This window comes from Syngnathoides biaculeatus, chromosome 14, assembly GCF_019802595.1.
Source record: "Syngnathoides biaculeatus isolate LvHL_M chromosome 14, ASM1980259v1, whole genome shotgun sequence".
Lineage (NCBI taxonomy): Eukaryota > Metazoa > Chordata > Actinopteri > Syngnathiformes > Syngnathidae > Syngnathoides > Syngnathoides biaculeatus.
The window spans coordinates 27148571-27171102 of record NC_084653.1 but is presented as its reverse complement, the minus strand read 5'-3'; the positions used below and the strand labels follow the sequence as shown (position 1 = coordinate 27171102).

The window sequence follows — 22532 nt, the reverse complement described above, 5'->3', positions numbered from 1 at the left end:
TAATAAGGAGGTTCAATTGGGGGGTTGGGGGGGGCATATGGTGAACATGGCAACCTTTAACATCATCGTGCGCTTGACTTATCCCCAAGGACGACGCGGCTAAAAAGATGATCAGCGAGAGAAAATTGATAGCGGTGATTTAATAAACATCGTCAAAACGATCCCGGTGACCTGGCAGGCGGCGCGGCAGTCGCTCGCACTTCGGCTAGGTTAAAGAATCAAGTGCGATGATTCATTTGACTGACTGGGGTAGTTGAGTTTGATGGATCGTCCCTAAAAGCATCATTGCTAATCTTCGGCTCCTCTTTTTTAGGTTATTCACAGATCAGTGAGTTTTCCGGCTAATCCTGGACCCGACCGGCGCTCCAGTCTGTGTACATGGTATTCATCACGCGCTGACAGGTGGAGTCCTTCAGACGACAAATAACCTTCAGCGAGAGGAGGTGCGCGAGCGGTAGCTGTGCACTTATTTTGGATACATTGCACAGCGGAGTGCGGAAAGCTGCGCGGGGAGATGTATGGCGTCCTTGTTGGGCGCGCCGAGATGGACCCCCTCTCCGATTGCGAGCACAATCATTCTGAGCCTCAGCCATGCCTTCGACAACTCAATCAGACAGCTTTCTACCTGTAAAGTGGCTGGGCTGATTTGATTGCCATTTTTATTGGATCCCGCGGCCATAAATCAAACCAACGGGGACGGCTCCACAGACGTGACCGCTCGTCATTCGCCGGCAGCCTTGGAAACATTGTTTCGGAGGCCGCGCCGCTGTCATCAGAGGTAAATCAGGCCTCGGAAGTTTCTTCCCTCCGACGCGGTTAAATCATTTCGGAAAAATGGATGTCACAGCAACCAAGTGTTTTAACCTACCCCTTCGATAGAGTCCCATCAAGCGGTGACAATGTCAGCGCTTTTAGCCTCTTTTGGGGGGGGGGGGAGTCCTCGCTTCGTGGTCTGCTTGAGCTGATAAGAGCAACTCCAATTTTAGACATTTTCATAGACTTTTCTAGTTTTGTGACTTTGATAGGGAGCGGGAATGGCAGTGGATCACAATACAAGATTTGGCCAACAATAAAAATATCATTGGCACAGCCCTCCATCTTGCAGTAAGCTATACATTGGAAAAAAAACAGCCATGATGCGACGCAATATTTACATATGTGAGTTAAAAAGAAGCGGGGAAACTCACAGAAAACAGAACCGTTTGCATGAGTATACAGGCATAAAGGGAAAATTAATTCATGCCAAACATAAAAACAGAAGCATTTAGGAACAAAAATCTGTTTGGTGTGAATCTTTTTTGATAGCTGATGGTGTATCAATTATTTACTGCTCAAAAACATCACAATATACTTTGTCACACTGAGTTGTTGACTGTATTTTATGCCCTGGTAGCACCGGCGGCCCTGACGCCGACCAAAGTAAACCATTAGCAAACTAAAAACACGAGCGACAGCCAACTTTGGCCAGCGCTCTCACCTTGTGGTTCTGGGTTTTCCAGTTAGACAGTAAAATGAGATCTCATTTCAGATTATCAGTGGGTATTAAACCGATTATTAGATTAAAAAACAACCCCACATCTGTCAGGATCAATGACAAATGTCCAAACCTAGAAAGAAATGTACACAATGTCAGTGGATCGTCTTTTCTAGATAGCAAGACGTGGTTCCAAAGGCTAATCTTAGCTGTAATAAAACTGCCTTTAACGTGACTAACAAAAGGCTATATTTTACGGGCTGTTATCATAACAGAAAATGACTTCCCGTCGCAGTAAGTTCGAAAACATTGTCCTCGATTTTGGCATGCAATGACAAAAACCGGATTCTAAATATTCAGCGAACATTCGGCCCTATTATTCAGACTGGGCATCATGAAAAACGGTGTGGTTTTTTTTTTTTGTTTTTTGTTTCGTTTTTACAATCCCCAAAGAAACGGAGCCCCCCATCCGAGCTCCTAAACTTCCTTTTACACTCCCTTTGAAAGTTGAACTGCGTTGTTCATCATCGCTTAGCGCCGTCTCCTCGGCGTTTGATTCAGTGTGAAAGTGAAGTCTATCATGTCCACCAGCACTTACCGCGGCAACATATTCTATTAAAACGCAGGTAGCTCATTTCCTCCCCCTGCATGGGTGAGCGAGACTGTGAACGAACGTGATGTAAAATTAATTCCCATCTCTGAAATTTTGATCGCGCCGGGGCTATTTTGGGTTCCTGGCGGCGACGGGTAATGGGAGGTTGTTGCTTCCTTACCTCGTTCCCAGGGGGGCTCTTTGAATCAATGTCATTCAGCATAAATATCACTTGATCTGGAAAAGGAAATTGGACAAAACAAAAGCCATAAACGTAAGGAAGCGCCGTGAACGCGTTAAAGATACAAGGAGGCCAGATATGTCTGAGGCGGAACCGAGGCGGCCGTTAGGGGCGCGGATGATTTGAATCAACAAGGGTGAACAGATATGGATACTCGGCGCATTAGTGTTAATAGGAATAGATTATGGAGGGATTTGGCGGAGTGACCTTCAGTGCACTAATTGAAATAGTATTCCGAGTCAGCAGTGGAGTAATCAACTTAAACACAGAATCATAAATCACGGTGAGTAGCGCTGTCACAACGCAGCCATTAGCCTCGTGTTTTTTCCCCCGGCAACCTCGCCAAAATGTTTGCCACGCCGCTCCGTGGGTTAATAGGAACAGAAATGGCATTTAGACTCTATTTGGATCAAGCGCACTGCGGGGTTGAAAGTTTGCTAATTTGCAGGTAATGTGAATTGATGTAGTGAGCGGGCTGGAAGACGGGCCCGGCGCCGGCGAGCCAGATAAAAGCCGCGTCGGAACGCCGCTCGGTGACAGCCCGTCTTTGCCGGCTTGACTAAGAGGTCCGCGAGTGGCCAGATCTGTTATCAAGAAGGGATCAATCTTACAGCCTTGGTCTGACCTTTGTGTTTTCTTATTAATTAGAGCTGACAAAAGAGCAATAAATTGCGCTTCCTTAGGGCTCCTGCTCTCCCCGTTACCTTCAAGAAGTCAAATTTAAGACTGCGAAGGACCTCTTTTTCCTAACGCTACCTCAAAAGACCAAGGACCCGAAGACCAGACACTTGGATGAGCAGCGTACACTCGAATTAATAACAAAAGTAGAATATAACATATGAGAAAGAGGAATTAAAAGTATACGTAACACGCGGGTAGAAACAGTAAAAGTAGTCAATAGGTCCGCGTGAAACAATTACCGATGATCCAGTTGTAAATCATGTATACGACAGTTCGGGTCGGTGGAGTGTCCATCACGTGCGAAATGACTGAACCTTTTTGGTATGTGTCTCTTTCTGCAAAGTGTCTTTGAACGAACCGTTTTGGATTTCTGCCTCACTGTTACATAACTGCGATGCTAATATATATATATATATATAAAAACACACCCACACCTGAACTTCCCCAACTATGACTTGGAGGCCCGGCTGAGTGAACATCTGCCAATTTCAAGTAGTTCGCTAGCAGGGCCACACTCTTGGAAACGCTATCCTTTCAAAGCTAACGTGGACGCGGAGCTGCAGAGCGTCAGCTTCTCGTAACCACTAGTTTTATGATTAGCCGTTGCTCGGTGAAGTTCTTGAAGTGGCGATGGGGTCGGGGGTCGAGGGGTCGAGGGGTTATTTGTCCTTGTCGATATTTCTCCAACATGCGCGCGCTAATTGCAAAAGCAATACTGGGCATCTTGGCGATGAAGCGCTGCCTCGACACAAGAAAATATAATCCATGCCTTCTCAAGTTCCCGAATTTAAATTTGTTAAGCAAAGTGCTCCCACCCAGGATCCGCCCCCGGTTTTTGGGTATAGCCGAAGCAGGACTCGCTACAGACGCAGCGGTTCACAGTACGGACGGAAGGTGAGGGCAGCCTCAACTTGCAGGAGATGGGACCTCCCCGCTCAAATCCGGAACAAAAAATAGGGTCAAATGATCCTTGAGCCTTGGGGTCTTCAGGAGCAGGCACATCTCCAGACATTATGAGACCTGGGAACTCGTTTCACTTGTGGGAGGGCTACGTCTCCTTTGAGATGTCGCTCGTCCGGTTAATAAATGTTGGACCCTCGCACGAATCCTTCCAAATACGAGGCAACCAAATCAAAGTTCACCAAGCGTCACGGAACAGATTGTGGCCCAACTTAATTACTTATTACAAAGGAAGCTTGAAGGGAAAGGAGAAACATTTGTACGACGACGACGATGGCGGAGTGCAACTTCCAAGGAAAAGCGAGGCCTTAACTTGCTGAAATCAAATGGAGGACACGTTCCGATCAAGAATGTGGCGCTCGTTTGAAACAAAGCTCTTCGTGAGCTCCACCGCGTCTATTTAGTCATCATCGCTTGCACTAAATGTAATTTCAAGTATTGGCGCCGAGTGGATTGCGGCAACATCTATATCAATAGCAACGGCGGCCCTGCCGCTAAATAGCTTTTTAATTGCGGCTAAAGAGTTGAAATTGGATACTAAACAGCCAGTTAGCGTCGGCGAGACGTCTTTCGCACAACAATACGCCGCAAACTTGTCACGAAAGCTGATAAGAGGGCCGATCCGGAGCGCCTACGCGGCATTAATCAAATATCAGCTCTAATTAAAAGCGCTTTAAAGAAAGCTTTTCTCCGAAATGTTGCACAGGTATGGTCATAATTTTTGATCAGCCAAGCCTGCAAGACAAATAATTAGAAATGCCACAGCGGCCTGATGAGTGATGTCAGCATCTGCGAGTGACCTTCCCCTGCTAATTAATTTTCATTCCCAGAGAAGGAGGGGGGAAAAAAAGCCCCCGTTGTTGCACATTATTAATTGAGTTCATGAAAAGATGCACCTGATTAATTTTTGTTGATAATACATGTCATTCTGGCAGCCGTCGGTCATCATTTGAGGGGGTTTCGGTCTCTGTGTTTTTCAAAAGTTGATCTAAGTCATCTTTGTTCGAGATGAATTCATCCTGAAACAAAAAGGACCTCTGTTGGCAAACTGTAATCATCTCGGACTTATTTTTATAACTTGTTTAATGACATATTACGGCAGCTATGCCGGGAGTGAAGGAAACAAAGAGCCTTTGGTTACTGAAAGCATCTTGTACTCATAACAGCGCAAAGATGCGTTTTTTTTTTTTTTTTTTCTTAAAACCTAAAAACCCAAATTTCTCTCTTTGTGCTTTACATGAGTAACTTTGCGTATAAGAAAATACACCCAACAACTTTTGATTTTTTTTTCCATTTAGTTGTGGTGAAAACGTCGGAACCGTTTTTGCAGTTTTCCGTCACGTACCACGTCGTGTACACACGGCTGTGTGTAAACAGCAGAGCGCGAGTCTTAAAAAAAGAAAGAAAAAGTCGCATGAACAATACCGTAAACATTGCAGTCATTCAAAATCATTCAAGGCATGACGTTGAAAAGTTTGCACCTGCTGATTTGGTACAAAGGCCAATCTTGATGGAGAAATAAGAGTCATTTCCTTTTATTTAAACATGGACTTAGCTGCGCACTTTGATTAAGATCTGTACCAATATGCAGGTGCGTGAAAAAAGGTAGTAGTCTTCGCTCATGAAGTAACAGCTGACCATCAATAAACATTTAAAAGTGGAAGCTGAATTCGGGCAAGGCAACCAGTTCGGGAAATTTGGGACGCTGTCACGTTTGAGACGCGGTCTTTCACTGCATACGTGCATCGTGGTGGCTCACTGGTCTTCACCTCTGTAACAGAAAAACCTGCACGGAGCAGTTTTTCGCCCTCGCTTTTGTTCTTAATGAAAAGCGCCGGTAACGTCTGCGGTTGCGCGATAAGCTGCCAAACACGGAGGGAGAAGGGGTCTCGTCTCGCTTTGGAATGAATAACGCGGGACGCACTCTTGCTAATGAAAACCTATCATTTGCCTCGGGGTAATCGGTGCGACCGCAGACCGTAATGGCCACCTTCCCAACCGCGCCACATTGTTCTTGACGGCACCGAACGACGTGAATAGCTGGCGCTCGCCATTGTCGCAAAACTGTTAAAAACATCTGCAATTACGCTGGGCAAATTGTTGACTCCCCCCCTTCCAGTGGTATTTGATATGCTCGGCACAATGAGGGGACGAATTAGGACTAATAAACAGGTCTGACAATTGGGTGTTTAATTGGAGGATCATTATATCTCTCCCATAGCGATGCCCCCACAGCCAAAGCCCTCGGTTTCAAACGGGACACAAGAAAAAAGCCTTTAATGAATACTCCCGTGACTTTGCGCCGTCTCTCACAAAGGGGGAGGCACATAATGCGTTTTTATCTCTCGCATAGTTTCCAGTAATTGTTGGGCCGAGGTACCAGATCAATGCGGCTTCCCTTGGAAATAATTAAAGCGGAGGTTAAATTCGGGTTACGCCGGGCATAATGTGACATTTGCTGGAGTTTTCTTCAACCTGGGATCAATTTGACATTACAATCAGCGGCAAACAATCGCAGCCAGTTCTCGGTGCTCAAGCGGCTTCAGTTGGAGTCCGGCGAACTCTTGCGTTTGCTTCTGCCGTGACGCCGCCAAGCCAAATACTGTACGTACTGTAACCGTCAAGATTGACAGAGCCGCCGGGACTTTTTTCATGTCGCGGGCCGAGCGGTACCCTTCCAACTTGTGTGCGGCGCTCGTACGAGTTTTGCAGCGCTCCTAAAATCAGCAGTGTTCACGATCGTATGAAACTGTCTTTATCGAATGGTAATTCTAGTAGGAGCATTTGTCAGTGTTGATCCATAAAATGTCATCACAGCAAATTATTAAAAAAAAAAACAGAGAAAATGATGCATAGTTGCATTTCTTGACATTTCTACATGCGGACAACAATATTGTCAACTCTACAGACAACGGTGTAATATACACGTCACTTCATTACTTCAACTACTAACAACTTATTAATATTTCCTAGGGAGATGCATAGCACTTTTCATACAAATACATAATACAATTTACCTAGTTGAAAATCACTGTCTAGGATTCAGACACACAGTGGATTTTTTTTGAAAGCCACTTCAATCAAACGTAAGACTGCTCATCCACTAAATATTGTCAACAGTGTAAGACATGTTTCCCAAACTATGGCCAAAATACAGCAGCATTGTGTCTGTGGCATTTTAAGGAGAATTTTGGAAGCACTTTTAAAAATCATTTTGAAGGATTTGAGCACACCCTGTACAGTATTCATATTCCCGTGGTGTTCAGGACTTCGGATGAGGTCTCGAGGACCCAAGTTGAGTACGAGCGACGCGCTAAAAGGCCCCAAAGCACATAAAAAAAGGGAACGTCAAAGTCAATGTTCCTACAGGCGGACAATGATTATTTTCTGAATGACATAAAACTGCGAATAACGTCTCTTACTGCAGCTTTGTGTGCAGCAAGAGTTCCGCAAACGTAACGCGCACGGAAAACGTTCCATCTGCTTCGGGGCAGGCGCTCGCCTCTCGGCAATGGCGGCGCAACTCGGAGCGCTTGGCTAAAGCTTCCCCGTTTATGACATGTAACGGGTTACTCGTGAAGATGGAAAAGGTTGCAAGTGCTACACATCCATTATTTAAGGCATATTGTTTGACTTGGTGCAATGTCAGCGAGGTTTCCTTTTGGTTTTTCTTTTTCTTGACATTGCGTTTGACCTCCGTGCTAATGGAGGAGGCCCTTCTTTATCTATTACTGACCAACGCGATCACCCTTGGACAGCTCGGAAACTCAAAAGTGCTGAAATGGTCTAAATGACGAGCAGACGGATCAGCAGGCTTTTTGCATATCACACGTCCTCCATAGCTTTAAGAGGAAAAAAAAAAAAAAAAAAAAAAAGGGTGAAAGAGGTCAGCTCAATATGCATATAATTTGGCGTTACATTCCAAGTTTAGGTTATAAGCTGCCTGATGAAAGGCAGCTATGAATAAATGTAATCTTTTTCCTTCACATTTTGGTCATTTGCGAGGAGGAGTGGCGGGCGAAAAGTCTTTGTTCAGCATGCCGGATGTGCTGTTAGGGTTCCTTAATGCCTCTCCCTGTGAATTATTGTCCTAGTCCAAGTCTCTCAATGTGTGACCAATGTCAACCGGTTCACGTGTGGCAAAACTGCCGCTTCCGACCCAGGCCAAAATTTCACGTCACACTTTGTAGGTTTGTTGCGGCCTCCCTTCTGCTTCACGGGGGACACAATCAGACAGTGAGCAGACGTGACGTGAAGGAAAAGGAAAGTCGCACAGGTTTAGACATGCCGCACTCGTGATTTGCCAATTAAATGATCCTGAAGAAGTCCGTGGGATTCGGCGCTGACTGCAACTGATGAAAAATGCCGTTCGGCGTCTCCCTGCAACCGGATGACGTGCTCTTCATTCACCCTCAAGTAGTTTGGATTCCAAAGAAGAACACGACGTCGTCCGAGGCCCGCTACGGTGCAACTTGGCGTAGCTTTGATGTGCTCAACGCGACGACAGACTAGGACAAAAGTTCCAAACATTCAGAGACGTCCCTCCCCGTCCGATGAGTGGCATTTCCGAGTCACTTGCAAGTCTGCATCGGGAAAAAAATGAACCCTGAACCGTCATTTTCACGTTACAACGAAAAAGCGGTCAAACGTACGTATGTTATACTGACAAGAGTTGCAATGCCGACAGCTCCCGATCCCGGAGCTGTTCTCTACCCTGAAATGATGATCGCCGCGGAACAAAGCGTTCAACGCCGGGGCTGCACAGATGTTCACGAAAGACTGCGGCCGTGCAAGATTAATCCAAGACATTGTTGGGGAGATTTGATGAAAGCTAGCCAGTTACCATTAACTAGCAGCTACGTCAAGTAGCGGGCGTCGTACACGCTGGTGTTGCCAGCCATCTTGGATGAGACGGCACAAAGTGAGTGACTTCCATGGGGAGTTCGCTCATCCAGTATAAGGCTAACATATTTTGCAACCAGAAATAATAAAGCAGGGTATAAACATACACGTTTTTACCAGCTTTACCAAGTTATAAAACGTGAGACCTCACACGCGACGAGAAGAAAAACATTCTGACTGCTCTTATCAATTTGAGACGACCAGCACACTTTCTCAAGGAAGGAAGACAAGAGGAACTTCTGGCTCGCGAGGAGAACGCGGGATGAGTCTCTTTCACAATCTCCAACCCGTTCTGATCACATCTCCACTTTTGTATTCCTTCGCGCGGTCCGCATCACAACAAAGGGTTAGTGTGACAAACAAAGCAGCCGTGACAAAAATTGTCCATGTGCGTCTTTGCGATGTCTTCACCACCCTCTCGAGATCGTCAGTCTTGAGGTTGTCTTCACTGTCTGGTGTTTCCACGGCACCCGATGGGCCTCTCGATGGCGCCGCATCACATAAGCAATGGAGCATTAAAAACAACCGAGGGAGCAAATATGAGATAACTTTATATCCAAGGAATCCGACATACACCACACCACCCGGCAATTGCGAGTCTTCTCCACCAAACCCGGTAGAATCAAGACTAGCCCGTTGAAGGCCGCATCCAGACTAAAACTAAAATCTACAATACAAAGATCCCAAAATGAAATGCCACTCCCAAGTTTCAGAGGTTTAGATGGGCCTCAGGAGTCAATTTCTTTCCGTCTGCATCTCCCTCCCCGCCCCCTGCCACGGTTGCAAAATGTATGCTTCTTGAACTAAAATATCAAAGACGCATTCGCTCGTCCATTCCAAGAAAAAGTGAGAGCCCTGCCAGGTTTTGTCACATACTGCATTCTAAAAGTTTTGAGGCCACCAAGCTGTCGAGCAACTTATTTGTCAAGCCACGCAAAAAAAAAAAAAAAAGGGATGAGGAATGGAGGGCGGCCAATCAAAGGCGCAAACACGCCGTTCATCTGCTCACCTGTTCAAGGTGCGGCCGGTTGATGTTGCCCCCCCCCCCCCCCCCCCCTTTGGTGGGGAAACATATGTCCGCGGCAACTGTGCCACCGTCAATGGACGCTCGCTAACCGCCCTCCCGGGAGCCGGGCCGAGTCGGAGCCGAGTGAGCCGTCCCGTCTTTTTCCTCCTCCGTGCGAGCTTTCGCCGACATTCCACCTGACAAATGAATCTCGGCGGAATTAGTCACCGTTCGTTTCGGCTCAAACTTTTTTTTTTTTGCGGTGCAGTTGCTGAAAGGAGCTGCACTACGGTTTGATGGGGATAAAGGACAGGTGGGGACTCTTGCATTTTCCTTGTTTTCCCCATTCGGAAGCAAAAAGCATCTTCACCAAACTTGTCGAAAGCATGCAATTGTAGAATTATATTCTTCATCAGTTACGTATATAGATTGATTTTTTTTTGATTCATTGATATAGATTTTCTCCATGAAAAAGGGATCCAAAAAATGTCCTGAAGAATGTAATGTTCTACGAAGCGCAATTTTTTCTTAACTTAACTAAAGATCCCTTCTAGTGCATTTCTCTGACATGAAAGGCTTTTATTGAAGGAAAAATTAAGTATACCAACTAACTAACTTTGTCTCTCGTTGCGACACAAAATGTGCAAACGCGGGAAGAAAAGAGCAAAAGAAAAACACCACCAAAAAATGAATACATTTAAAAAAAACAGTGATTATTGACAGAAGGTGCAAAGTGCACACAGATGCGCGAGGCTTGAGAATTTTATGAAGTAAAAACAGATATTGTTTGAACAATTTGAGTCATGTTTTCCCAACACGGCCGTCATCCTCGTCCTCACAATGACCTCCGGCACCTGCGATTGTTGTCGGGTCGCACAGGAAAAGCGCGGCCCGCAAACGGGCCGCCGCCGCGCCGTCCAAAAAGGTTCCGAGGCAGCTGCGAAGTGGAATTCTCGTTTCTGTTGTTGACGGTTTGTCGGCGAACAAAGAGTGGACGCGCTCGACGCTCCTCTTGTCCTATGGCCGACCTCCATCCCGGCGGGCGCGAGCGAGCGAGCGAGGTCAACAGAAGAGCTCCCGCATCCCGAAATAAACCCATCCCGCCTCTTAAAAACAACACAATCGCACAATCGACGTCGCGTCGCCTTTGCCTCATTGTTTAATTCCGAGCGGCTATCTTAGATATCTCTGCGACTGTTCTTATCTTTGACCTTCAGCTTGTTGCTTTGTCGTCAACCCCCGCCGGAGCCGCGCACCTAGCGCGCCGCCCCCCTCCTCTCTCCTCTCCCCTCGCTCCGCGCTCCTCCACGGCCGGCGACCTTCAGAGGGGTGCCATTACTCCCTGACCCATTTGACGATCCCCTCATGTGGAATGCGCCTGTGCCCGACGGCTCGACTGGCTGCTGAGCGGCGCAGTATGGGGTGAGGTGAAGTACTCGCAGAAATATGACTTGACACGCTTTATCAAATGGGGAAAGATGAAGACGAAACAGCTGCTGGTGCTGTCGTAAGCAATCTGGCCGTGATTGAATAAAAGTGTCAGGAAAAAAGGGCCGCTTGATGGTCTTTTGTTCTCCCGCCCACCATCCGGCTTGATGTTAGTTTGAGCTGTCAGGAGGGAATCACAGCTGGGTGATTTATCAATACGTGAAGTGACCTTGCAGCCACGCAGCGCCGGCGCAAGAGTGTGCGGATTAAAGACAACCAAAGTGGGATATTTTCAACACGCTTGGCACACGCAGACAAAGACTTGGCCCGGCTTGGAACAAAAACGCTCTCTTCTTAGTGCTCCGATAAGACGACGTTTGTATTTATTCTCCACTTCAGAGCCCTCAAAGCACCGGCGGTAAATGTTTGAGTCTTTCAACTAATGCCGCTTTTGAAGACTGAAAAATCTCTGCTAACTGCTAAGTGTGGAATCCAGCAGGTTAGATCAGTTGTTGGCTGAGTTTTTCTTTTTCTTTTTAATGTTTTCGGGTGGCCGGCGAGCAATGCGCCTTCGGGTCAGATTGGAGGTGGATCGCGATCGGCAAGAGCAAACAGTACGAATACAGCAGAAGTCCTGAAAGGCGAAGCTCTCAATTTACCGGTCGATCTACTTTCCTCCCCTCACTTATGGGCACGAGCTGTGGGTAGTGACCGAAAGAACAAGATCCCGGATACGAGCGGCCGAAATGAATTTCCCCCGCAGGGTGTCCGGGCTCTCCCTTAGAGATAGGGTGAGAAGCTCAGTCCGGGACGGATCGGTATTCCTCCGCATTGAGAGGAGCCAGATGAGGTGGCTGGGGCATCCGATCCGGACGCCTCCCCGGTGAGGTGTTCCGGGCACGTCCCACCGAGGACGACCCAGGACACGCCGCAGAGACCAAGTCTCTCGGCTGGCTTGGGAACGCCTCGGGATCCCTCTGGAAGAGCTGGAAGAAGTGGCCGGGGAAAGGGAAGTCCGGGTATCCCCGTTGAAGCTACTTCCCCTGCGACCCGACACGGAAAAGTGGTGGAAAATGGAGGGAGGGTGAAATTCCACCCAGAAATTATTTCTCCCGCTCGTCCTGGTTGGGGTCACGGGTGACCTGGAGCCTATCACAAGAGACGGGGCACACCCTGGGCTGCTCGCTAGCCAATCACAGGCAACACACAGACAGATATCAACAAGCAAATTAGGATTTCCAATTAAGACAAGATGCAAGCCGGAACTGGAATACAGAATAATGGAGAACACGTGAACCTTGACCTCTGGGCTGGGAGGCGCACACGCCGCAACGCAACCTCAAATGTTCAAATTAAAAGCTGAAAAATTTGCACGAATGGACGCACTTGTGTCATCAGTGGCGAGTGCCACGCCTCATTTCAGACTACATCAAGGATGAACTTCTCTGCCAGTCCGTTTAGCTTTTTCTTTGACTGGATTCGAAATGCAGCACAGTGTTGGAATAAAAAGGAAAGAAGAGGTAAGGAATATTCGCCAGATCTTACCGGAGTACGCAGACTCAGACTCAGACAGAGAAAACACAGACTGAAGTGTTTCAATGTCACAAAGCCGAGTCGTCTGTAGTCATGCGGATGTTTCCGTCGGGCCGTGATTAGCGTTGCGACCGCTTTTATTCCAGCAAGTTTCGAGCTCCTGTTGGCCTATCGAGTCAAATCCTAAATCCCGTGAAATCGATTTCAGACTTCTTTGGCTGGTGTTGGGCATCGCGTTCCCCCGTTCAGCGCCGCTTGACAAGGAGGACCGAGTGCTGCTGATTGTTAAGCTTCCCCCAAAAAGTCATCTTTTTCACAGTTTTTTCCTCATTATTAATATTCGGCTTGCTTGTCGCTTGACCATTCACCAACAGGACCAAAGTTTAAAGGAAAAGAATGAATATTTGTTGCCTTTCGTCAAAATCAATCAATCAAAAGCCTTTATTGTCATGTCTTGTCATGAATGACAGCATCTCTGACAACTTGAAGATTTTAAGAAAAAAAAAAAAATCGGATAATTGAATAACACGAGTTGCCTTCAGGGGGCACCCAAAATCATGTGGCGGCCCGGATCTGGCCCCCGGGCCTTGAGTTTCGCACCTCGGATCTAGATTCTGGTTCCGGGCTTTGGGTTCTTTACTCGATCTTGTAAAATAAGTTATTGTTTGTCCACAAATAGGCACTCGGCCCACGCGAGCGGTGGCGGCCTCTGCGACACGTCCGCCATTGCGCCGCGACGGCGCAGATGTTTTACCGCCGCCATAAAGCCATCTGTGGAATGTTGTTTTATGCAAATGCGCAGCGCATCTGCATAAATAAAGCTCCAATTAATACCTTTCTGCAAACCCCTGCACTCTTTTGTTTTGCACGGCGCTCTTAATTGTGTACAAGCGGGTGAAATAGCGAAATCGATGTCGCGTTTGTTCGACATTAGATGGTTTATGGCGCTTTTAGTGGGTGTGAATGAGCAACGAATAAGCCAAATTTGCTCATATGTTAGGGATTGTTTTTTGTTTTTGTTTTTTTAACACTACACGGTATGTGGAAAACGTTTTTTTTTTTTTTTTCATCCACCATATCAGATTTTGACAAGCCAACACGGCTAACTATTGACGTATCTTTAATTAAGAATGAGCTGCAAACAATTTCAATCTGGGCTAAGACTCGTGTAAAAGTCGCAGCGGGCAGCGTTTTTTGGGTTACAGGGGAAATAAAAGCAAATCTGCTGCTACCGGTTGATTGGGAACTACTGAAGAGTAAAGTTTCCAGCGAGAACATTAAGGAGGCTTTATAGATCCCTTTGTTGCCAGGGCGCCAATGGAAGCTCATTAATTTCCCCCGGCTTTTTAACGGGGGAGCGCTGAACATGTGGCGAGCGTTGTCTTGCCGGGCCCCTTGCGCGCCGCACACCTCTGCAGTCGGGAGTCCGCGCGCTGCCTTTCACTTGTAAAACCTTTTGTCCCTTTTTGCAAGCCAATCAAACGCTTACCGGCACCGATTGATTTACGAACGATTCAAATTAGCCGGCTCTTAAAATTCCATTTACGCCCGCCGCCGCAGTCCGCTGAGAATTCTCTGCTTTTCGTCGTAAACTCGAAGTCTTCATTTTCCCGCAAGTTGCGACGATGTCGGAGTTGGCGGTTCTTGGCGCCCGGTGTCATCGTGTCCTTGGCTTTCAAAATGAAAGAACTTAAGCTCATTTTCAATTAGTACAAATCGGCGCGCTCGTGAAGAAAGGCGTGTAAACCGCGCAAGATTAAACGGCGAGCACGCATCCCGAATCAAGAATTGGAAATAGAAATAATCCGTTCCGCGTTCAAACAGTCGCCATCCTAAAAACCTTTCAAGTATGTCCCGACGATGTTTTTAATGAAAATTTCAACGTTCTTAAACGTCACACATTTGAATCCCTCGTCTTTGGCACGCTACAATTTCGAAGTCGGACTAACGGAATCCTGGAGCAGACGAACGAACGTTTCCACTTATCTGTTGGGAGGATTTTGAATCTTAAAAGAACCCAGCGTGCATGTTTCTGGAAATCTGAAGAAGTTGGAGTTACCCAAAGAAAAGCCACATGCACGCGTTAACATCATTAGCCTGATGTTTCTATGAACTTTATCTCGACTTTTAAAACTTACTTAGTGTGAGCTCAGCACTTGGGGGGGAAAAAAAAAATAATAATTTGTGTTGGAAATGCCCAGAATGGCCTTTTTCAAGTTATTGTCATTGGTCTTTTAGCGCTGGCATTTCAGACGTGTGTATTTGTCATTAATATTTAATATGTTTGGCCTGGTTTGACTTTTATTTTTAATGTACCATAATTTCCGGCCTACAAGCCGCAATTTTTTTCCCCACACGCTTTCAACCCTGCTGTTTATGCGGCGCTGGCGTTAGCGCGGCGCTAGCGTTAACTCTCTTGTTGCGTACCGAGCTTTATAACCAGGTGCGCTCTGTAGGCCGAGAATTACGGTAAATATGGAAAACAACTTTACCGTGATTGGTGGTTGCTGATATCACCGCATTTTGTGGCTTGTGGCGGCCAAGCGGGTCGTCCGCGTGCTCATGTGAGACGACGGAGAACCAATGAACGAGACGCTGCTTCCTTCCTTTGAATTTTGTTTTTTTTCCCCAGCGTCACCCGGTGCCAGCGACACCCTCGTGCGGGTGCAGAAATCCCCCGGATCGCCCAAAACCCGCAAATGTTGTGTTGCTGGTCAGCTGAGATAAGTGGGTCAGTACCATCTACCAAGTGGCCAAGTACAAGAAAAAATTCATAAATGTACCGTCGCAGACTCATTTTGACCTACAATATACATAAAACATTTGAAATAACAGGATTTTGATGGCATGGAAGCCAGGTTCCTTTTAGTTCTCCTTTGAGGTAAAAGGCATAGCAGAATTTCTGGCCTACAGATCGCACCTGATTATAAGCCTCACCCACCACATTTGTAGAGGAAATACCATTTGGTACATACACAAGCCGCACCTGTGTAAAAGCCGCAAGTGCCCACATTGGAACACGAGATATTTACAAAAACAGTTTCAAAGTGTTAATACCTTAGTTTAGCTTAACATAACAACAACACAGTGGCACGAAAGGGCCTGGTAAAAAAAAAAAAAAAAAAAGAAAAAGAAACATATCGGTAAAAAAATGATAAAACAGCTGCAGCAGCTACGCAGTAGCAACACGTTAGCACAGCACTAACGGGGCCGATTAAAAAACATACCAGTAAAAATCACTGACACATGGCAATAACACAGCAGCAACCCGCTAGCGCGGCACTAATGCTAGCACTTGCTAACAGGGCAGGTAAAAAAAAAAAAAAAAAAAAAACGTACCGGTAAAAGTCACTTCCTCGGCACATACATTCCACCGGTCTCACTCTTACCTTTTCCGCTCGAGTGCTGCCTTTGCGGGCGTTAGAAAGAAATCCACAAATTAGCCGCAGCGTTGAAAGCGTGTGAAGAAAGTCGCGGTTTATACTGTAGGCCGGAAATCACGGTATTTATGTTTTGTCTGAAGAATTGTATGGCGGATTGTTTTAAGGCCCACGCGCCAGGTGTTCCCCACCCCCTTGGGCAAAAAGTCTGAAGACACTTTGTCGCATATTTTGCACACGCAGTCGCGATTTCTCATATACGTAATGCCGCGTGATTTCTTTCGCCAGCTCGCGTACGTACAACGACTTCCCGGCTAATGACTTTAGCAGCTCCGCCGCCTCGACACAGTCCGACCGCGCTGCCGTCTCCTAAATTCAATTATGTCTATAAGCATTAAAGGTTTGATGCTCTATTTGGGCAGCGCGTGTGCATCCATTTGCTAAATTCTGTCTAACAAAATTAAAATTAAAAAAACAAAAAAAAAGCAGAGACACCTATGGAAAGTGGACTCGGCGGCAGCACTTAAAGGCGAGCACTCCAAACGGTGTGCTGACTAATGCATTTCTAATCATTCCTCTGATCAATGTTAGCCGCTGTACAATGAGATTAATCAGCCGTATGCAAAGCGAGGATCACCTTGAACGACAAGTGTCGTTATTATGCGCAGAAGAGAAAAGAAACGCACACCTGCATTATCGCCGTTCCTCCCGTCATGGGTCACGTCGACTGTTTGAGTCCCGTCCCCCGTCCCGCGTCCCCCCCGGCTGCGTTTCGGCATCTGCGCGCGCTGAATAGCTGCCTGATTATTCCGCATCGGAGAGAATATTCAAACAAGGCCGCTAATTCATTCGTCCGTCCATTCTCCAGAGCTCGGGCAGCTGTCGAGCAGACGGACGGACATCTCCGTGCAATTAACGGGCGAAATCGGGCCGAATAACAAGAGCCGAGATTCCGGGAAACGTTCAGCCGATACAATTTTTAACCCCGCGGGCAAAACGGCTTCGATTTCAGGTATGGAAGCAACATTTCATTTCAGCGCTTAACCTGTCAACAACAACAAAAAATAATAATAATTAGACCGCTGTAGAATGCTAAATATATAGAACATCCCTCGAGTCTGAATACTTTTTGCATTTTAGTTTTGCATATTTTTGACGCACATTTTCGCGAGCGAAAGAACAAGATCCCGGATACAAGCGGACGAAAGGAGTTTCCTCCGCAGGGTGTCCGGGGTCTCCCTCAGAGAACGGCTGAGAAGCTCGGTCATCAGTGTCGAGCCGCTGCTCCTCCGCATTGAGAGGAGCCAGATGAAGTGGCTCGGGCATCCGATCCGGACGCCTCTCCGGGGAGGTGTTCCGGGGACGTCCCACCGGAAAGAGACCCCGGGGACAACCCAGGACACGCTGGAGAGACGACGCCTCTCGGCTGGCTTGGGAACGCCTCGGGATCCCTCCGGAAGAGCGGGAAGAAGTGGCTGGGGAAAGGGAAGTCTGGGTATCCCTCCTGAAGCGACTTCCCCCACGACCTGACCCGGAGAAGCGGTAGAAAATGGATGGATGGATATTTTTCACGCATCCATCCATTTTCAGAAATGCTCGTGCTCACTCGGGTCGCGGGTGTGCTGGAGCCCATCCCACCTACATTGGGGCGAGAGAGGCGGGCCACACCCTGAAGTGGTCGCCAGCCAATCAGGGCAGATGGAAACAAACTACTTGCCTCCATTCACACCGACGGGCAATTTAGTCTTCAATGAACCTAGCATGCATGTTTTTGGGATGCGGGAGGAAACCTGAGCACCCGGAGAAAAGCCACCTCGGCAGGGCCGGGATTGCGTGATTTTGATTACGATTGGACGAGAAGTATAAACATGCACCGGTCTGACAGCCGATTGGGTCGTACGCTGTATTTCACAAGAAAACGCCCGCAAACGCTACACAAATCTACACTGGCATCCGCCGATGCGCACGCCACTCGCCGGGCCGAGCCGGGGCCCGCCTTTTCAAGCCGTGCACACTTAAAGTCACAGATACGACAGTAGGTCGTGACGACGGCAACTCTAAAAGAGGACAAAAACAGAGACGTCGGGTGTTCTTCTGAACGCCAGCCTCACCCGAACCCTTTAAGAAGACCAAACGCAGAGCTTTGAAAGCTCATCTGACGCGTGGAACCAAAATCAGATTTTCAGTAACTTTGTCGCAATCCGATTACAACAAACGGCGAGCGCAAATGAGACGAGCGCGCCGACAAGAGCGGGAATCAAAGCTCGGTTCGTCCGGCCGAAGAATTCCTCCGGGCCGACGGTGAACAATGAGCAGGTTTGTGCGTGGAGGGCACACCTGCGGGGGCAATTACGCCACCGCGCCGTCAACTTCAAACGGGCAACATTCTTGCAGCAGATTAGAGCGAAAGCATGTTTCATTATTAGAGGGCGGAGGGGGCGGGGGGTTAACGTACTGGACTCGCCTTTGTGGTGGAACCCGAGACAGTTTGAGATGGCGGCGCTACGTTTGGACTTTTATGAAAGGCCGGCAGGCAGGACGAGATTAGAAGGCCGACAGCGAGCGGCGCTTTCCGCGCTCGTCTTCTTGTCCGAGCCTGTTAAATGAAATGGCTGTAATAAACGTCGCCGAACGGCCGCCCATCAAAGCGGGAAATGCCGCAGAGAAACGCCGGAAGATCACGAGGAACCTTCAAAATGGACTTGTTTTCATTTCGAGCTCAATTACAATGCTGCGCCCCAGAAACAATTATATTGATGAATGCCGCCTAACTTACTGTAATTAAATTATTCCATTTAATTAAGGAATTATAGGGAATTTGTCCCCGGAGAGTCCACGCTCGCCTCATCCGCTGTTGCCCAAACAGGAAATGATTCCTAATGAAAGAGTGTGGCGTCGGGTACGCGCGCCGCTCGCCGCTCGTAACGCAGCCGAACCGCAGATTCCGTCCAACTCGGGACAACGTATCGATTGGACTTTTCGGGGCTAGAAACAATTAAAAAGTCACTTTGTCGGAACACGTCGTGAATGCTCGAGGGGCATTCGAGGATAAAAAGGACTTCAAAGTCAAAAAATGGTGTCTTTTTTAAAAATATAACCACCTTTGAATACGTGCATAACATAAAGCTGAAATTTTTGAATGCTAAAACGCGTTAAGCCAACAGCAACTAACATAAACAGGAAACAATTTTATCATTTGAAGTAGAATATGTAGCTGAGCATATACAACATAAGGACAAAAATTGTAGAAAAGTGGAACATATACCGATTCTGTTCTTTGCATAATATATACAAATGAGAAGCTGAAGAAGTTATTGATAAAAAGCTCGTGCACGTGACGTCACCATTTTCCCGGCGCCATATTGCCGGTCAAAAAGAGCTGCTCGACAGCGAACCGGAGCAGAATATTCACGATGCCCGAGACTTGATGTGCTGTCGGTTGTCGCAACAGACCAGACAAATATTCAAAGAGATTATTGTATGGAATACCATCTGAAAAGACCAGAAAATATGACGGATGGTGCCCAAGCAAAATACGCACACGACTGTGGAGCGATCGCTTCATTTCAGGTAGGAATTATTCTTCTGAATCTCAGATTACCAAGAAGTATTTATAATGCCTATAATAAAGTTAAAAAAAATAATAAAGTTGGCTCATTTGAAAACAGTGCGTTTAAAAAAAAAAAAAAAAAAAAAGACAAAGTCGTCGCCAACCTACACAGAAGCGTGTTGCGGCCACACGTTAATCTTCGGAAAATCTCTCCCCGACATCTTTTTTTTTTTTTAAATATACATTGTTCTCAAATGAGTCCAATGCGTATTAAAAAACAAACAAACAAAATAAACCGTCAGTCGCGGAGAGGTTTATGTAGGTTAACATGTGGCCGCAACGCGTTTCCGGGTACGGGGGCTGAAGTCTGTTGAATTATATTCTCATATTTTGTTTTATTTTATGAATTTTATTTTGAAACTGGTTATGTAGTGGGGGTGGGGGGGGGGGGGTCATGCGATTCACTAACATCAATACACTGTAAGGCTATGTTTCTTTTCTGTTCCGTTGATACCGAAAATACACTCACTCTGTGTGTCTACGGCATAAATAAATATATCTATATACATAAAGAAAGCGGCGGCGTCAAGCATTTTCCCTCTAACTTTGGAAGAGCCTGGAAGTACAAGTGCAACAGACTCATTTGAGAACAATGCATATTAAAAAATGTCACTGAGAGGTTTACCGAAGTCTAACGTATGGCCACAACACGCTTCAAGTACGACTCGCTGTCTTTTTATTTATTTTTTTTTTTTCAATCATAGTTAATGAATGCGAGTGTGTGTAAAACCAGGGGTCAATTATTTAATTATTGGTTTTTGTAGTGAAAAAATCTTGAGTGGCTCCATCGCTATGTCGGATTTATTCTTGATTGAAAACAGATCCAGCAACAGCGTATTTGTATTTGTACGCGTCCAGACTTTTCGACGCTTTCAAACTCTTTCGTGTAAATCTCGACAACTTACTCACCGGATCCACGTGTCGATCCAGTTGTCCGAGACAGGCGGAAGCGGGTTGACAGTCCAATTTCTTATCGGCGAAAACATCAACTTGGGCATTAAAAAAATGGGTCCTCTATGGCTACGCCAAGTGCCTCTCATTTTTTCACGTATCTTTGTTTATTTTCACCTAAGTGTTTCACGGTATCGGACAAAACTCGTGCGATAAGACATTTTTGTGTCGTCTCCAACCAAGAACGATTTGTTTGACCGCCACTTCCGGCCAGTGACGCAATTTTATGACGTCGATGCACGCGCTCGAGACGGTATGCAGCAAAAATGGAAAGATGAACCTCAGGAAATGACTGCCCTCTGGCGGTGATGTTGGGGAAACGTAATCGTTCCCGTTCTCAATAGATTGCCCGATTTAATTTAATATCATAATCTGAACATTTCTAGAATTATCACTATATATCGAGATAATTTTGATTTGCCATGACCTAAAGAATGAACCAATTCTGGCTTCTGCAATATTTTTTTTTTTTATCTTAGATTTTCTATTTTTATTCAAATGCAATCGAGGGCAGATTTCAACGTTGCGCTGTTGGACGGATTCATGAAGTAAGTCAAGACTTCAAAATGTGGTTGACCGACGGTGTTGCCGGAACTTGAGGTCAGTTTGGGAACACTTACCTGTGCGCATGTGTGCCTCGTGGTTGCTTGTCGACCGGTCCGCGTTGACCTTATTTAATATACGGGAGTCTGGATTCGGGAAGTCAACCGGCGTTGTGCCGGAAACGGATTTTGTTCCACTTCGGAGGTCGCGGCGCGTGAGGAAATTCCCCTCGGACGACACGTTCGGTCATGTCAGCTTTGGGGCGCTCCCCCGCCGCTTCGCTCGCGTGGGAACCGAACAAAAAGCCCGACAAGTCGACTCCATTGTGTTAAGCTGACGGTGAAAGCTGCTGTCACCGCGATCTGAAGAGCGCCGCGAGCTCGGATTACGACTCGGCTTTTTATTGCTGAGACACGACTTGGAGAAAAATCACCGAGCACGCGTCAAAGTTCTCGTGTGGGGCCGACGAGAGACGCCGCACGGCAAACAGAATTTTTGCCGTTTGGTTCTTGGAATGAACACAATCCGTTCTGGGATCTGTCGTATATGTTGCTAATACCTTACCTAATGCGGCGGTTGGCGGCATCTGATCAGATGAACGCACATATACGTTTGGGACAACTTTTTTTTTTTTTTTTTTTTTAAACACCCAGGATGCCCTTCCTGACGCATCCCTTCTCAGGGAGTGGAGGCCCCAGTGGGGTACGAACCCACAACCCCTGGTTTACCAAACCAGTGCTCTAACCACTGAGCTACGGGGCCTCCGGTGGAAGGAATTACGAACCGATCCAAACAGTAGTCAGTCAGTCAGTCAACCTTTGGGCTTCTGCCTGAATGAAAAAAGCCCACTTGAACATCAGAACTTTATACAGGTCAGCCATCTTTAAACACTGGCAGGTGTGCTGACTTTGATTCATTCTGAAAACAGAGGGTGTGTGCACTTTTGCAATCACATTTTTCACAGTTATGTATGGAATGTTTTTTTTTTCTCGATTTATTGTTTTAGCATTTTTTCCTCTTTTCCCCTTTATTAAAAGACCTGCTGGACTCAAATTAATAAAAAAAAAACTGAATAGTGTAACCAAAGTATTTGAATTAAAAAACAATTTTGGGTTAGATTTTTCTTTTACACTCATTTTAAATACTAAACTCGAGATTTAAAGTGTATCAAACATGCTCATGATATTCAATTGCAGTAATTTCATCTATGATGAATGACAAATTGCCACCT

General features: G+C 46.6%; 1 long non-coding RNA gene across 1 annotated transcript; it reads right to left on the bottom strand.

Moving 5' to 3' along the window:
• Positions 1-938: 938 nt before the first annotated feature.
• LOC133512240 (uncharacterized) lies at positions 939-22524 on the bottom strand. The gene is made up of 4 exons (XR_009798142.1): positions 20717-22524; positions 4845-4967; positions 2248-2303; positions 939-2136 (listed from the first exon to the last, which is right to left on the bottom strand). It is a non-coding gene; the product is annotated as an uncharacterized LOC133512240 (long non-coding RNA).
• Between the last annotated feature and the right edge of the window lie 8 nt (positions 22525-22532).